Raw genomic sequence first — 19,108 nt, 5'->3', positions numbered from 1 at the left:
ACAGGTTGCTCTTCTCAGAGCCCCTAATCAATTTCGAGAGGCAAATTGTGCAGACAACACTATATCTGTCCTCGGCGCATTCCTTGAAAAAACTCCACACCTTCGAGAAACGTGCCCTCGAGGTGGGAGTTTTTCGGGGCTGGGTACGAACTGGAACATCTTGGGAGATTCCGGGTGTGGCCTGGCTTCGCCTAAGCTGCTGACCTCTGCCTCTGCCTCTAGCTACCCTTTTTGGTGCTGCACCTGCCTCAACATCCACACTACTTTCCCCGCTTGACATCCCCCCTGTCCAGGTCGGGTCAGTGTCCTCATCATCCACCACTTCCTCTTCCAACTCCTGTCTCATCTCCTCCTCCCGCACAATGCGCCGGTCAACTGGATGCCCTGACGGCAACTGCGTCACATCATCGTCGATGAGGGTGGGTTGCTGGTCATCCACCACCAAATTGAACGGAGATGGAGGAGACTCTAGTGTTTGAGCATCTGGACACAGATGCTCCTCTGTTAGGTTCGTGGAATCGTGACGTGGAGAGGCAGGTTGAGGGACAATGAAAGGAGCAGAGAACAGCTCTGGGGAGCAGGGACAGTTGGGGTTATTGTTCTGTGAAGCTTGGGAATTTTGGGAGGAAGGAGGAAAAGACTGTTGGGTAATAGGAGGAGAGGAGGCAGAGTCTGACTGGCTGCTGGACAATGTGCTGTAAGCATTCTCTGACAGCCATTGCAAGACCTGTTCCTGGTTCTCGGGCCTACTAAGGTTTGTACCCTGCAGTTTAGTTAATGTGGCAAGCAAACCTGGCACTGTTGAGTGGCGCAATGCTTGCTGCCCCACAGGAGTAGGCACGGGACGCCCTGTGGCTTCACTGCTACCTTGCTCCCCAGAACCATTCCCCCGACCTCGCCCACGGCCTTGTCCACGTCCCTTTCCGGGAGCCTTGCGCATTTTGAATTCCCAGTTAGAAATTGGCACTATATACCAGTAGCAAAAATTGTGGGTGCACGTAACCCCAATATATTCTTTGAATTCCCAGTCAGACAATGGCACTATATACCAGTAGCAAGAAATGAGGGTATTTGTAACCCCAATATATTCTTTGAATTCCCAGTCAGACAATGGCACTATATACCAGTAGCAAGAAATGAGGGTATTTGTAACCCCAATATATTCTTTGAATTCCCAGTCAGACAATGGCACTATATACCAGTAGCAAGAAATGAGGGTATTTATAACCCCAATATATTCTTTGAATTACCAGTCAGAAACTGGCACTATATGGCAGTAGGAAGAAATGAGGGTATTTGTAACCCCAATATATTCTTTGAATTCCCAGTCAGACAATGGCACTATATACCAGTAGCAAGAAATGAGGGTATTTATAACCCCAATATATTCTTTGAATTACCAGTCAGAAACTGGCACTATATGGCAGTAGCAAGAAATGAGGGTATTTGTAACCCCAATATATTCTTTGAATTCCCAGTCAGACAATGGCACTATATACCAGTAGCAAGAAATGAGGGTATTTGTAACCCCAATATATTCTTTGAATTCCCAGTCATACAATGGCACTATATACCAGTAGCAAAAATTGTGGGTGCACGTAACCCCAATATATTCTTTGAATTACCAGTCAGAAACTGGAATTATATGGCAGTAGCAAGAAATGAGGGTATTTGTAACCCCAATATATTCTTTGAATTCCCAGTCAGACAATGGCACTATATACCAGTAGCAAGAAATGAGGGTATTTGTAACCCCAATATATTCTTTGAATTCCCAGTCAGACAATGGCACTATATACCAGTAGCAAGAAATGAGGGTATTTGTAACCCCAATATATTCTTTGAATTCCCAGTCAGACAATGGCACTATATACCAGTAGCAAAAATTGTGGGTGCACGTAACCCCAATATATTCTTTGAATTCCCAGTCAGACAATGGCACTATATACCAGTAGCAAAAATTGTGGGTGCACGTAACCCCAATATATTCTTTGAATTCCCAGTCAGACACGGGCACTATATACCAGTAGCAAGAAATGAGGGTATTTGTAACCCCAATATATTCTTTGAAATCCCAGTCAGACAATGGCACTATATACCAGTAGCAAAAATTGTGGGTGCACGTAACCCCAATATATTCTTTGAATTACCAGTCAGAAACTGGCACTATATGGCAGTAGCAAGAAATGAGGGTATTTGTAACCCCAATATATTCTTTGAATTCCCAGTCAGACAATGGCACTATATACCAGTAGCAAGAAATGAGGGTATTTGTAACCCCAATATATTCTTTGAATTCCCAGTCAGACAATGGCACTATATACCAGTAGCAAGAAATGAGGGTATTTGTAACACCAATATATTCTTTGAATTCCCAGTCAGACAATGGCACTATATACCAGTAGCAAAAATTGTGGGTGCACGTAACCCCAATATATTCTTTGAATTCCCAGTCAGACAATGGCACTATATACCAGTAGCAAGAAATGAGGGTATTTGTAACCCCAATATATTCTTTGAATTCCCAGTCAGACAATGGCACTATATACCAGTAGCAAAAATTGTGGGTGCACGTAACCCCAATATATTCTTTGAATTCCCAGTCAGACAATGGCACTATATACCAGTAGCAAGAAATGAGGGTATTTGTAACCCCAATATATTCTTTGAATTCCCAGTCAGACAATGGCACTATATACCAGTAGCAAGAAATGAGGGTATTTGTAACCCCAATATATTCTTTGAATTCCCAGTCAGACAATGGCACTATATACCAGTAGCAAGAAATGAGGGTATTTATAACCCCAATATATTCTTTGAATTACCAGTCAGAAACTGGCACTATATGGCAGTAGGAAGAAATGAGGGTATTTGTAACCCCAATATATTCTTTGAATTCCCAGTCAGACAATGGCACTATATACCAGTAGCAAGAAATGAGGGTATTTATAACCCCAATATATTCTTTGAATTACCAGTCAGAAACTGGCACTATATGGCAGTAGCAAGAAATGAGGGTATTTGTAACCCCAATATATTCTTTGAATTCCCAGTCAGACAATGGCACTATATACCAGTAGCAAGAAATGAGGGTATTTGTAACCCCAATATATTCTTTGAATTCCCAGTCATACAATGGCACTATATACCAGTAGCAAAAATTGTGGGTGCACGTAACCCCAATATATTCTTTGAATTACCAGTCAGAAACTGGAACTATATGGCAGTAGCAAGAAATGAGGGTATTTGTAACCCCAATATATTCTTTGAATTCCCAGTCAGACAATGGCACTATATACCAGTAGCAAGAAATGAGGGTATTTGTAACCCCAATATATTCTTTGAATTCCCAGTCAGACAATGGCACTATATACCAGTAGCAAGAAATGAGGGTATTTGTAACCCCAATATATTCTTTGAATTCCCAGTCAGACAATGGCACTATATACCAGTAGCAAAAATTGTGGGTGCACGTAACCCCAATATATTCTTTGAATTCCCAGTCAGACAATGGCACTATATACCAGTAGCAAAAATTGTGGGTGCACGTAACCCCAATATATTCTTTGAATTCCCAGTCAGACACGGGCACTATATACCAGTAGCAAGAAATGAGGGTATTTGTAACCCCAATATATTCTTTGAAATCCCAGTCAGACAATGGCACTATATACCAGTAGCAAAAATTGTGGGTGCACGTAACCCCAATATATTCTTTGCATTACCAGTCAGAAACTGGCACTATATGGCAGTAGCAAGAAATGAGGGTATTTGTAACCCCAATATATTCTTTGAATTCCCAGTCAGACAATGGCACTATATACCAGTAGCAAGAAATGAGGGTATTTGTAACCCCAATATATTCTTTGAATTCCCAGTCAGACAATGGCACTATATACCAGTAGCAAGAAATGAGGGTATTTGTAACACCAATATATTCTTTGAATTCCCAGTCAGACAATGGCACTATATACCAGTAGCAAAAATTGTGGGTGCACGTAACCCCAATATATTCTTTGAATTCCCAGTCAGACAATGGCACTATATACCAGTAGCAAGAAATGAGGGTATTTGTAACCCCAATATATTCTTTGAATTCCCAGTCAGACAATGGCACTATATACCAGTAGCAAAAATTGTGGGTGCACGTAACCCCAATATATTCTTTGAATTCCCAGTCAGACAATGGCACTATATACCAGTAGCAAGAAATGAGGGTATTTGTAACACCAATATATTCTTTGAATTCCCAGTCAGACAATGGCACTATATACCAGTAGCAAAAATTGTGGGTGCACGTAACCCCAATATATTCTTTGAATTACCAGTCAGAAACTGGCACTATATGGCAGTAGCAAGAAATGAGGGTATTTGTAACCCCAATATATTCTTTGAATTCCCAGTCAGACAATGGCACTATATACCAGTAGCAAAAATTGTGGGTGCACGTAACCCCAATATATTCTTTGAATTACCAGTCAGAAACTGGCACTATGTGGCAGTAGCAAGAAATGAGAGTATTTGTAACCCCAATATATTCTTTGAATTCCCAGTCAGACAATGGCACTATATACCAGTAGCAAGAAATGAGGGTATTTGTAAACCCAATATATTCTTTGAATTCCCAGTCAGACAATGGCACTATATACCAGTAGCAAGAAATGAGGGTATTTGTAACACCAATATATTCTTTGAATTCCCAGTCAGATAATGGTACTATATACCAGTAGCAAAAATTGTGGGTGCACGTAACCCCAATATATTCTTTGAATTCCCAGTCAGACAATGGCACTATATACCAGTAGCAAGAAATGAGGGTATTTGTAACCCCAATATATTCTTTGAATTCCCAGTCAGACAATGGCACTATATACCAGTAGCAAAAATTGTGGGTGCACGTAACCCCAATATATTCTTTGAATTCCCAGTCAGACAATGGCACTATATACCAGTAGCAAGAAATGAGGGTATTTGTAACACCAATATATTCTTTGAATTCCCAGTCAGACAATGGCACTATATACCAGTAGCAAAAATTGTGGGTGCACGTAACCCCAATATGTTCTTTGAATTACCAGTCAGAAACTGGCACTATATGGCAGTAGCAAGAAATGAGGGTATTTGTAACCCCAATATATTCTTTGAATTCCCAGTCAGACAATGGCACTATATACCAGTAGCAAGAAATGAGGGTATTTATAACCCCAATATATTCTTTGAATTCCCAGTCAGACAATGGCACTATATACCAGTAGCAAAAATTGTGGGTGCACGTAACCCCAATATATTCTTTGAATTACCAGTCAGAAACTGCCACTATATGGCAGTAGCAAGAAATGAGGGTATTTGTAACCCCAATATATTCTTTGAATTCCCAGTCAGACAATGGCACTATATACCAGTAGCAAGAAATGAGGGTATTTGTAACCCCAATATATTCTTTGAATTCCCAGTCAGACAATGGCACTATATACCAGTAGCAAGAAATGAGGGTATTTGTAACCCCAATATATTCTTTGAATTCCCAGTCAGACAATGGCACTATATACCAGTAGCAAAAATTGTGGGTGCACGTAACCCCAATATATTCTTTGAATTCCCAGTCAGACAATGGCACTATATACCAGTAGCAAAAATTGTGGGTGCACGTAACACCAATATATTCTTTGAATTCCCAGTCAGACAATGGCACTATATACCAGTAGCAAGAAATGAGGGTATTTGTAACCCCAATATATTCTTTGAATTCCCAGTCAGACAATGGCACTATATACCAGTAGCAAAAATTGTGGGTGCACGTAACCCCAATATATTCTTTGAATTACCAGTCAGAAACTGGCATTATATGGCAGTAGCAAGAAATGAGGGTATTTGTAAACCCAATATATTCTTTGAATTCCCAGTCAGACAATGGCACTATATACCAGTAGCAAGAAATGAGGGTATTTGTAACCCCAATATATTCTTTGAATTCCCAGTGAGACAATGGCACTATATACCAGTAGCAAAAATTGTGGGTGCACGTAACCCCAATATATTCTTTGAATTACCAGTCAGAAACTGGCACTATATGGCAGTAGCAAGAAATGAGGGTATTTGTAACCCCAATATATTCTTTGAATTCCCAGTCAGACAATGGCACTATATACCAGTAGCAAGAAATGAGGGTATTTGTGACCCCAATATATTCTTTGAATTCCCAGTCAGACAATGGCACTATATACCAGTAGCAAGAAATGAGGGTATTTGTAACCCCAATATATTCTTTGAATTCCCAGTCAGACAATGGCACTATATACCAGTAGCAAAAATTGTGGGTGCACGTAACCCCAATATATTCTTTGAATTCCCAGTCAGACAATGGCACTATATACCAGTAGCAAGAAATGAGGGTATTTGTAACCCCAATATATTCTTTGAATTCCCAGTCAGACAATGGCACTATATACCAGTAGCAAAAATTGTGGGTGCACGTAACCCCAATATATTCTTTGAATTACCAGTCAGAAACTGGCACTATATGGCAGTAGCAAGAAATGAGGGTATTTGTAACCCCAATATATTCTTTGAATTCCCAGTCAGACAATGGCACTATATACCAGTAGCAAGAAATGAGGGTATTTATAACCCCAATATATTCTTTGAATTACCAGTCAGACAATGGCACTATATACCAGTAGCAAGAAATGAGGGTATTTGTAACCCCAATATATTCTTTGAATTCCCAGTCAGACAATGGCACTATATACCAGTAGCAAGAAATGAGGGTATTTATAACCCCAATATATTCTTTGAATTCCCAGTCAGACAATGGCACTATATACCAGTAGCAAGAAATGAGGGTATTTATAACCCCAATATATTCTTTGAATTACCAGTCAGAAACTGGCACTATATGGCAGTAGCAAGAAATGAGGGTATTTGTAACCCCAATATATTCTTTGAATTCCCAGTCAGACAATGGCACTATATACCAGTAGCAAAAACTGTGGGTGCACGTAACCCCAATATATTCTTTGAATTCCCAGTGAGACAATGGCACTATATACCAGTAACAAAAATTGTGGGTGCACGTAACCCCAATATATTCTTTGAATTCCCAGTCAGACAATGGCACTATATACCAGTAGCAAAAATAGTGGGTGTATATAGCCCCAATTCTATTGCTAGGGGACCTGCAGGGTATTTCTGAGGTGAAGGTGGGGGGGCACACCGTTGGGACGGGGATTTGGGGTGTATATATGGGGTATACGGGAATACACTGTCAGTGTGTTCCATTCAGGATCCTGGGAAAGCTGGGTTGCGGCGATTGAGCCCGTCAGTGCCACGTTACACTGACAAGCTTCTCCCTGGAATTGAAGTTATATGTAAGCCCAATATATTCTTTGAATTCCCAGTGAGACAATGGCACTATATGGCAGTAGCAAAAATAGTGGGTGTATATAGCCCCAATTCTATTGCTAGGGGACTTGCAGGGTATTTCTGAGGTGAAGGTGGGGGGGCACACCATTGGAACGGGGATTTGGGGTGTATATATGGGGTATACGGGAATACACAGTCAGTGTGTTCCATTCAGGATCCTGGGAAAGCTGGGTTGCGACGATTGAGCCCGTCAGTGCCACGTTACACTGACAAGCTTCTCCCTGGAATTGAAGTTATATGTAAGCCCAATATATTCTTTGAATTCCCAGTGAGACAATGGCACTATATGGCAGTAGCAAAAATAGTGGGTGTATATAGCCCCAATTCTATTGCTAGGGGACTTGCAGGGTATTTCTGGGGTGAAGGTGGGGGGGCACACCGTTGGAACGGGTATCGGGGGTATATATCGGGTACACGGGAATACACTGTCAGTGTATTCCATTCAGGATCCGCGGAAAGCTGGGTTGCGGCGATTGAGCCCGTCAGTGCCACGTTACACTGACAATCTTCTCCCTGGAATTTAGATCTTTTAAGAGCTGTTGGTTGTCTTCTCCTTCCTATCCTAGCCTGTCCCTGCCTACCCAGAATCTAAGCCCTAGCTAGCTGGACGGAAACCTCCGTCCCCGGTGAATTGCAAGCTCAGAATGACGCAAAGCTGGGCGTCGCTGTTCTTTTAAATTAGAGGTCACATGTTTTCGGCAGCCAATGGGTTTTGCCTACTTTTTTCAACGTCACCGGTGTCGTAGTTCCTGTCCCACCTACCCTGCGCTGTTATTGGAGCAAAAAAGGCGCTAGGGAAGGTGGGAGGGGAATCGAGTAATGGCGCACTTTACCACGCGGTGTTCGATTCGATTCGAACATGCCGAACAGCCTAATATCCGATCAAACATGAGTTCGATAGAACACTGTTCGCTCATCTCTAGTTTGCACCACTTCCTTGGACACCATGTGTTATCAATATTTGATGTTTTCCTGAAGGAAATGGCAGTCCTGGAGCTTCAGCTTTACCTCATACATTACCAGCTGGAATATCACTCTGTCCAACCTCTTCACTTGCTGCTTAAAAGTGTAAGAGTAAATCTTGGTGTCATCCAGGTATTACATCACACATTTTTGATTTAGTTCTCCCATGGACAGCTGCATCAACTTCCAGAATACCGGATGCAGTCTTGAGCAAGCATCCTCCTACATGTTGTCCATCTCCTGTGGGGCTGTCCCAGTTTGCCTGCTTCGGTTGGTCTCTCTTGAAGCTCCTAGGCTGTCTTCCCCACCTTCTGTGTACCAACTCCCATGTATGCAAACTGCTGGGTCTGATATCGCTCGCACTGTGTCCTCTGTGACTTAGTACGCCATTTCGTCCAGAAGTGGTAATACTACATACTAGTAGGCTGACAGCCAGTTGCCCATAAATGATAAATGTCCTTTGTTAGATAACCATTGAACAAGATTTGATTTATTTAACCTACATAGAGTCAGTGGCGTAACTAGGAATGGTGGGGCCTCATGGTGAACTTTTGACATGGGCACCCCACCACCACCACCACCGACAACAACGAAGACCTCGACCGACCAACCTTCTCCACCGCATTCCTGTGTGCTCTATTATGCCTCATAGTGGCCCAAGCACACAGTATTATGCCCCATAGTGGACCCTGCAAACATTTTTATGCTCCATAGTGGCCCCTGTACACACTATTACGCCGCATAGTGGCCCCTGCAAATACTTTTACGCCCCATAGTGGATAGTGGCACCTGCACATACTATTATACCCCATAGTGGCCCCTGTGCACAGTATTATACCCCATTGTGAACACCCATGTACAATTATTATTATCTTAAAAGACCCCAGAGTCTAATAATCAGAGACCGAGGGGGGGATACCAACATAAAAAACACTGCTACTTACCCCTGGCTCTGCTGTACTCCTTGGTGGTGTTGGCCATGTTTAATGACGTCCGGGACATCACATGACCCGGGACGCAAGCCCCGTTCATGTAACGTCAGGAACATACAGAAGTAGGCCTGAAGCCTGCCTGGAGCCCAGAGAAGTAAGTTTTTTATGTTCTCTTACCTCTCACAGGCCTCCCTTATACTCAGGGGTCTGAAAAATGTCTATGGGCCCGTGGCATCACTTAACGATCCTGGCCCCTACCAGGGTTGGTAAGTAAATAGGGCCTATTAAGAAAAAAAAAACGCAGTGGTAGCGGCTGTCATTAGGCAACTAATGTCCCGGGCCCTGTGGCAGCTGCTACCCCTGATACCCCAGTAGTTACACTCCTGATAGAGTTATATAGCTATGTTTTTTCTCCATTTGTGCACATAGCTGCTTTTAAAATTTTCAAAGTTGCTCTTTGCTTGTGACCTTGCATTTAGTTGTAATAGCATATTTGTAATGTGAGATCCCACAATGCACTGCTCTTTGATAAAAAAAAAAATAGTGTTAGTATGATACATCTGGTTTCTGTTGGATTGCTTTCTCAGGAGAATTACACCAGGTTCACCAATTCAGAAATGTACCCTTATAGGATACATATTATAGGATCTACCCCTGAATTACATATTTCAGGTCCCTTATAAGGTGCTGCCGCACAGCTACACCCCTTCATCTGTTTTCTGAGGCTGACAGGGATAGTTTCAATGAAAGTAAAATGACCTCAATTAAAATGAATGCGTTTTGTAACTGCCAAAGAGGAAGAAAGGGCTAGAAATAGGGAAAGAGAAGTGCATGCCTCCACCTGTTTGCAGTACAAGGGGTGTTGTAATTCACTCTGTTTACCCTAACACACCGTTCCCTGCTCGGACAAAAAATGGTTTTATTATTTACAGTCTGCACTTAGCACAGTCATCAAGGTTGATTGTGGGTTTATTGTTGCTGGCCAACCTCCTTACACCAGCAGGTGCCAGGCACTCTGAGCTACACTCCCATAGAACATTGACCCTGGAATACGTGAACAGGCCGTGATGGATTCTGTTTACTTCGACTGTGAGCCCGCTCCTCCCATCCTGTGGAAACATCCCACAGACAATAAAATGTTTGTGGTGAGCCAGAACCCTAGAGCAGGCTCCTTCCCTCCTGACTCATTCATGACTTACACAGAGAAGCGTTTAACCTTTTCTCTAGCAGAAAGACATATCACCGATGATGATGTCACGGGAAATTATTTATTTATTCGAGGCAATAAGTGACCATGGCGGCAAAGTACATTGCGCCTGTAAACCCATATTGATTTTTCTTCTTACATTGCAGGTTAATATATAGAAGACAAATGTCATGAGGATACTAAAAGGACACTACACCTATAAGAGAATATTGTACTAGATAAGGACTACTAGCAACTGGATTGCAACATGTTACATTCCCCAAATAAATTACCAGGAGATTTCTATATGTTACACACTAGAATAGTCATATATTTATGTATTCATTGAATCAATAGGTATTAATATTCCCTACACATATTCAAAGATAACCTATTACTTTCACTACTGACAACTGTATCCCTAAATAGGTGCCGCTCCCTGATTTTGTCCCAATTGCAGATTTCCCAAGCAATCAGTTTTGTGAGTGATATGCTAATAAGGCTCTGTAGTGTCCAGTGGGTGGTCTTAAGTAAAGGGGTGTGATTCAGAGCTCTGACACTGTCCAATCAGAGGTGGACAGTGTCAGATCTCAGAATAATACCCCCCTACTTTGACCCATCCACCACTACATGGCCTTATTAGCATATTGGGCAATAAAAATAACATATTATTTCTTGGGAATGCGTGGGCTAAAGAAGATTTCCAACTGCAATGAAATCAGTCGAGGAGTTTCTATGAACTCCTTCCCAATATCTGCTTTAATAGTATGACAGATGTTGGGTCTTATGGTAGCCTCTTCCCGCCTGCGTCTGACGTCACATGCCTTGGGCCCCAATTACAGGCCTCACCGGTGATTCTGAACATCGTGAAAGATGCAGAATCACAAGCCTCAGTGGTGACCTCTGTGGTTCGTGATGCCAAACAGAGGCCTGAAGAGGATGTTGGATATTGCCGGATGCCACGAAGATGCCCAGAAGTGAGGAAGGGTTTGCTATTTCCCTCACCACTCCGGGCCTTCGCTTATTATACTCTAGGGCAGGGGTCCTCAAACTACGGCCCGCGGGCCACATGCGGCCCACCAAGCACTTCTGTCCGGCCCGCCGACAACGCCGGAAGGCGTGCATTTATAATGAAGTTCCTGGGGAGCTTGGGCCAGGCCATGGAGCGCACTTCACTTTGCCTATTGGAGGGCACCGCTCCTGATGTCTGTTTGACCTGCGCTGCCTACGGTGTCCGCCTCTGTCCTCCTGTCACATCATTTGTATGCGATGTAAGGAAGATACAGGAGGCACCGCTTTTGATGTCTGTGCGACCTGTTCTGCCTCCGTTGTCCGCCTGTTACATTGCATACATGCGATGTAAGGAGGATACTGGAGGCAGATCAGGCCACGCAGACATAAGGAACGGTGCCTCCTGTATCCTCCTTACATCACATTCAAACGATGCGGCAGGAGGACGGAAGAAGACACCGTAGGCAGCGCAGATCACAGGGCATCAGAAGCGGTGCCCTCCAATAGGTAAAGTGAAGCGCGCTGTCTCCATGACCTGGCCCAATATAGTCAACTGTGCTCCTTCGTCACTTCGTCAGTCAGGTCACCCTAGCAACGTGACCTGACCTGACGCAGCCCAAATTACAGTAAGCAAAGCCACTACCGTACTACAGTTTGCTGTGCCGCTCACCAGTGGTCTCACTGGTCAGGTTTAGTGCCTGCTGCCTTCCTGGATGGACCCTACCTGTCCCCCCTGATGTAAGCAGTATAATATCTTACTGTAGGATAAATAACACCTCAGAAGGCGTTCACACTTGTGCTCCGTGTCTGGTGTATGTATTCTGTCAGGTTTCCATCTTCAGTCCCAGCGAAACTGGACAGGGGACAGAAACTCAATTGAATGGGTTTGTAAAGGTGGCCCTCTGTGTCCGCCTGTGGCCTGTCTGTGGGGAAACCGTTTTTTTTTTTTAGCGGGACACAAAGTCCTGCATGTCTGACTTTGTGTCTGGCTAAAAAAAACGGTTTCCCCGTGGACAGGCCACGGTGGTCACCTTTACAAACCTATTTAATTGAATGGGTTTTAAAGGTGACTGCCGGGTTTCCGTCCCCTGTCCAGTTTCGCTGGGACTGAAGATGGAAACCCGTCAGAATGCATAAACCAGACACCGAGCACAAGTGTGAATGCCCCCTGAGATTGAAGATTGAGTGTCCCCCTCCACCCCACGGTTGCATTCATCTCCATTTTTTCTCTATAACATATAGGAATAGCCTTAAGAAAGACAGCTAAAGGTAGGAGAAGAATAGCCTTTCTTAAGGCTATTCCTACGTGTTATCGAGAAAAAATGTGATTTTAATGGTAGAATCCCTTTAAACTATATTTTGGCCCTCCAATGGTCCGAGGGACAGTGAACTGGCCCACTGTTTAAAAAGTTTGAGGACCCCTGCTCTAGGGTCTGAAGAGTCCCGAGCGTATAATAGTGCTTTGTGGATGAAAAACTCCAAAAGTTTCTGGTTTGGGCTAAGCTCAAAAGTTTTTAAAATTTTGGGTATGGGTGCCCAAAAAGAAGAGTACAATATTATTTGTAACGGCCTCAAAAGACGCAACATACTGTGTGGGGACCAATAAAGGGGGCAATATACTGTGTGGGAAACAGTAAAGGGGGCAATAAACTGTGTGGGAAACCGTAAAGGGGCAATATACTGTGTGAGGGTCAGTAAAGAGAGTGTTATACCCCTCGGTCCCTGTCGGTGTCTCAATGGCGCAAATTGGTTAATTCAATCCTCCCCTTTAACCAAATTGTATATAAAGGCAGGGGCTGCCCTCAGAAATTTACTAAGGTTTGGTGGGCATGGTGTGCTTCCCCCGCCACCCAATATTCTGCTCCCTCCATGCGTTCAGCATTGGGCGCTTATGTACCCTGAGGAGAGATGTCTGCCAGGTGGATCCGTTACCCCTTGTCTATAGGTGAAATTGTGTTTTTGCTGACACTGTAGTGCCCTTCCATTTTTTTACACTTGTCTTTGCTCGTGGTAGAGGGGCGGGGTGGAATGGTGGCGTGGCAGTTATTTGTTTATCTGTGTTGGTTTTCTTCTATGTTTTATTCTTTTTGCTGTTCTGTACATGTTTTTCTTGATTACCCCGTTTGTTTTGTTGCATCTCCTTCAATAAAACGAGTTTAAAAAAAAGAGAGTGTTATAGTATGTGGGGTCAGCAAAAGGGGTAATAGACTGAGGGTACCAGTAAGGGAGGTGTTATACTGTGTAGAGGCCAGCAACGGGGATAATATATTGTGGGAACCAGTAAAGGGGATGTTATACTGTATGTGGGCCAATTAATAATTTTTTAATCTGCAAATGGGAGGACATGGTCTACAATTTTAACAAGGGAGGCCCCATCATGGAACCAAAGATCTATTAGGTATTTGGGGGAAGGGGTACCTTTCTATAGGTCGTCTCAGGCAACAGAGAGGCTTGGTTCACCCCTGCCTGGAGACATCACTATACTGGAGGCAGATATAAGTAGACGGACACAGGAACAAGCGTACCCTCCTACTCAGTAAAGACAATGACATGACCTGCCCAGACCTCGAGCTGGGATCCTAGACAGCAAATTGTCAACAATGTAGATACATAAGTGGTCATGTTAGGAAAGCCAGACAAGTTTGGTGAAGACATGTATTTGCGAAGACACTTTATGTTCCATGATCAGCAAAATAGAAAAAGAAATTTGAATGTAAAAACCCTTTATGTGATGTGAACAAAACCTAAATCCAAAATTTAGCATCAGAACACTTTTTATACTTATCTCATTGTCTAAAATAGGTGAGATCTCTTTTTGAAACAAGATACCACATAATTATGTCAACTTTCAAATTCCTGTATCATATGCCATGGGGTAGAAATATTATTAGAGGTACAATCCTGTCCTAACAATTGACAAACTTTGATGCATATATTTTGGGAACAAAATTTTCCACCTCACTAGACAGGGAGACATGACTTTGATGAAAAGGGTCTTTGTTGGGAAAAAGGTGTGATCTAAAATACACTAAATCTAGCACATATTCACGTCACCTGTCTTATAGAGGACCTGTCACCAAGCAGACAATGCTACATAACATGCATCTTTGGCACTCGCTATTTTGCTGAACAGTAAAATCCATCCACCCGTTCAAAAGATATGACCCCTGAAGGTTATATATAAACTAGCTCTGATGCTCCATGTGGATGGACACTTTTTATTTTCTCAACAAACAACAAAAGGGATAACACGGTGGCTCAGTGGTTAGCACTGCAGCGCTGGAGTCCTGGGTTTGAATCCGGCCAAGGACAATATCTGCAAGGAGTTTGTATGTTCTTTCCCATGTTTGCGTGGATTTCATCCCATACTCCAAAGACATACTGATAGGGGAACAAAAAAGCAGCAAAAGGTTACCACCCACTTACAGACACAGATCTATAACCTTCCAGGGGCCATATCTTTAGCATTTAAACAAGGCTATACATCAGTATAAAAAACTGAGTAATATATTTGGTTTATGTTTAAGAAACTGCCCATTCCGACACAGCATTTTTTCATAACCCAGAGACATTGTAAAGTATGATAAAATAATTTGATCTGTTTTTTCACATACATGAAAAATGGATCAATCATGGACAGTGTGCTACTCGAAAATGAAGAAGGATCTTGTGCGGTCCGGGATTACATGTCTGCAGAAAGTGTATCAATGCAAGTACTTTACTATGGTACGGCAAGGCACAGCAAAAATCTCAAACAGTGTATAATACATACAATTGCAACAAGGCACTTAAAGGGTGAATTCACAGTCACAAAGAATAAATCTATATAAACAACCAGAATCACCAAGCATAATAAAATATGTATAATTTTATTAGAAATCACAAGATAAAATCCAATGAATACACAAACTTACATACAAAATGTATATAAAGGGAACCAATGCTACCTGAAAAAAGATACATGTGGAGGGTCAATATCAGAAGTAATGCAAATATACACAATAAGAGATGGAAGCAACAGAATCTATGTAAAACATAGCAATGTAACTACAATAGAGATAAAATAAGGAATCAATTGTAACATATGTGTTAAAAAACATGCAACCAAATCCTGTGTGAAAATATGAGTATATAGCTACATCATAGAAGAAACTTACCGCATGTAAACGCTGACGAGCGTTTCGCCTATATGGTTTCGTCATAATTCTAAAAAGACAAATAATATGAAGAACATGTTATAAATTGCAAATCATTAATTAACCCTCTCACTAATGTCCTACTAGGGCAATGCACCTGCAACCCACCAAAAAGTGTTGTAGGCAGCATCATATAAGTATTTTATCATGTAGCCCATGTATCACTGATATACAATAGCTGTCAGCCAAGCAAAGGACACAGCAAGGCAGACTGAATGGTGGAGCAGAAAGCTGAAGTCTACCTGCTTCACTGTTCTATTCAACTTCAGTTGACATCAAACCATGTCCTTGCATGTCCTTCGTCTGACTGCTATACTATGCAGTGAAGTGGTGGGGCTAGACTAAAAAAAGACAATGTCACATTGGTGTTAATTGTGGTCACTGGAGCCCTGCTAGTGAAAGCTCATAAATATGGAACACCCAGAAAACCCCTATAAACTATGGATACTAGGTGACTTTTGGCCTTTCAGCATTAAGATTGCAACTGCTAGTTGAAAATAATGATAGTGAATGTGGTTGCACAGAAATTCAACATAAGTGTCATGTTGTACTTACAGCAACTTGTACGACACATCTGCACCAGTGGCGTAACTACCGCCATAGCAGCGGAGGCAGCTGCCACAGGGCCTTGGACATAGGGGCCCGGTGACAGCCGCTACCGCTGCTATCATTGTACTCGGGGGTCTATTCGGACCCCCGAGTATAATAATTGGCGGACCGGGAGAGGCAAGGGAACATAAAAAACATGTTACTTACCTCTCCACGATCCTGCCAGGCCTCCTTCCTGACGTCCTTTCTGACGTCTCTGACATTACATGAACCCGGCCTGCGTCCTGGGACATGTGACGTCCGACGTCATAGCAGAAGGACGGCAGCAGAGAAGACAGCGTAGGAGCCGGGGGACAGGTAAGTAACAGTGTTTTTTTATGTTTTTATTCCCCCGGGTCTCCGATTATTATACTCTGGGGTCTGAAAAGACCCCAGAGTATAATAATTGTTTATGAGTGTCCACTATGGGACATAATACTGTGTGCAGGGGCCACTATGGGGTATAATACTGTGTGCAGGGGCCACTATTGGGGTAAAATACTGTGTGCAGGGGACACTATTGGGCCATAATACTGTGTGCAGGGGCCACTATGGGGGATAATACTGTGTGCAGGGGCCACTATGGGGGATAGTACTGTGTGCAGGGGCCACTGTGGGGTACAATACTGTGTGCAGGGGCCACTATTGGGGTAAAATACTGTGTGCAGGGGACACTATTGGGGCATAATACTGTGTGCAGGGGCCACTATGGGGGATAATATTGTGTGCAGGGGCCACTATGGGGGATAATACTGTGTGCAGGGGCCACTATGGGGCATAATAGAATGCGCAGGAATGCGTAGGAGGGGGTTGGTCGGGGGGGCATGTCAAAAGTTCGCCATGGGGCCCCGCCGTTCCTAGTTACGCCACTGATCTGGACATTTACTTGCTAGCAACATAATTGCATATCATTTATTTAGCTTACTTGTATAGCGCCAACATATTCCACAGCGCTTTACAGGCATTGGCAGTCATTGTCCCATATAGGGCTTACAGTCTCTATCAGAGAACATTGCTAAAACTTTTATTGGGACATTTGTTACTCATAGATATGCTTGATTCCTAGATAAATAGCTGACAGTATCAAAGTTAGCTGATCCTTTTGTTTCTTAGTCCTTGGCAGTTACTGTGGTTATGCTGCCCAAACACCAGTGGTGTCTTACTATTAATACACATTTACTCATTGTCTAGTACCAGGAACATGCAGGTCTGACCACAGAATTCATAATGAATATTGTCAGCTTCACCAAGCCCAAGAGATAAATCTGTATGGCCAGATGTTTGGAGTTTCTATGACTGTGTCTTAAAGGAAACATCTCACATCTGTAATTTTAGTCCAATAAAGTCAGCAATTGGAAAAAAAATTCTTCTTTATTAGTAATAACTCCATTTTAAGTGATTACCAAGAAAGAAAAGCTGGGTTACTTTATTTTCTGGCCTATTTAAATAGTGCTGAGGCAATGAATACTGGAGCAAAGGAACTGGGGTTACAATGATTTATGCCAATAAATGTTATATAATATGCTTTTAATATTAAATAGTTTCCTTGTGACGGCCATATTGGAGGCTCAATGTCTTTTCCTGTTTTGACCTTATAGACAATATCGCACTATGTGTTTGTTGCAAGAATGGGAGTCAAATGATAGAGAAATGTAATGGTGTGGAGGAAGTAATGGATTACAACCACCTCCCCTAGGGACACAGTGATGGTGAAGCTATGTACGGAGCTTGCACATATTGTTTACAGCAGGGTACTCTACTAGATGAAGATCCAATTATCTGGGTCCTAATTAACATCCATAAACTCATTTCAACCCCTGACCAAGCCGCTAAACTCATTCAGACCTCAGATCAGACCCCTAAAGTCATGTAGATCCTAGATTACTAGATTAAAGACTATTTAATTCATCTAAACTCCCAATTTGATTACTTAAAGAGGACCTGTCATGTCCTCGGCACCTGCAGTTTTTTATACCACTAGAAAGCCTGAATTCAGTGCACTGTCAGCTTTCTGTTATGTGTCCCGGGGTGAAGAGCTATTGGTGCCGTTACCAATAGCTCTTCACTGTCAGAAAGGCGTCTCTGACAGTCTAGCTGGGAATGCCCCTCCTGACAGTACTGTGTGTAGTGCTATACTGTGAGGGGGTGTTCTTTACTGCCTAGCCATGATGCTGAGCAGTGAGGAACACCCACATTCAGATTAGAGTTCACACACCAAAAATAGGAAAACCTTCTTCTCACTCCCACACAATACCTTCTCATACACAGAATATTTATTCATCTCTTATAGTTACATAGTAAATGAGATTGGATGGAGACATCAGTCCATCAAGTCCAACCTACAACCCTATAGTCCACTACAGTGCTGATCCAGAGGAAGGCAAAAAAAACCATGAGGCTTATGCCAATTGCCCCATTTCAGGGGAAAAAATTCCTTCCCGACACAAATCTGGCAGTCAGTATAAAAACCCTGGATCAACGTGTCCTTAAAATCTGGAACCTATAACCCATAATATTGTTCTGTTCGAGAACGGCATCCAAGTCCTCTTTGAACTTGTTTAATGAGACCACCATCACCACTTCCTGGGGCAGAGAGTTCCATAGCCTCGCTGTACTTACTGTGAAGAATCCCCTTCTATGTTTCTGGTGAAACCTTCTCTCCTCCAGACGTAGAGGATGTCATCTTGTCACCGTCACTGGCCTAGGAGTGAAAATATCCTTAGAAAGTTCTTTGTTTTGTCCCTTCATGTATTTGTACATTGTTATTAGATCTCCCCGTAGATGTCTTTTCTCTAAACTGAATAACCTCA

This window comes from Leptodactylus fuscus, chromosome 4, assembly GCF_031893055.1.
Source record: "Leptodactylus fuscus isolate aLepFus1 chromosome 4, aLepFus1.hap2, whole genome shotgun sequence".
NCBI lineage: Eukaryota > Metazoa > Chordata > Amphibia > Anura > Leptodactylidae > Leptodactylus > Leptodactylus fuscus.
Note: the sequence above shows the minus strand (reverse complement) of the source record.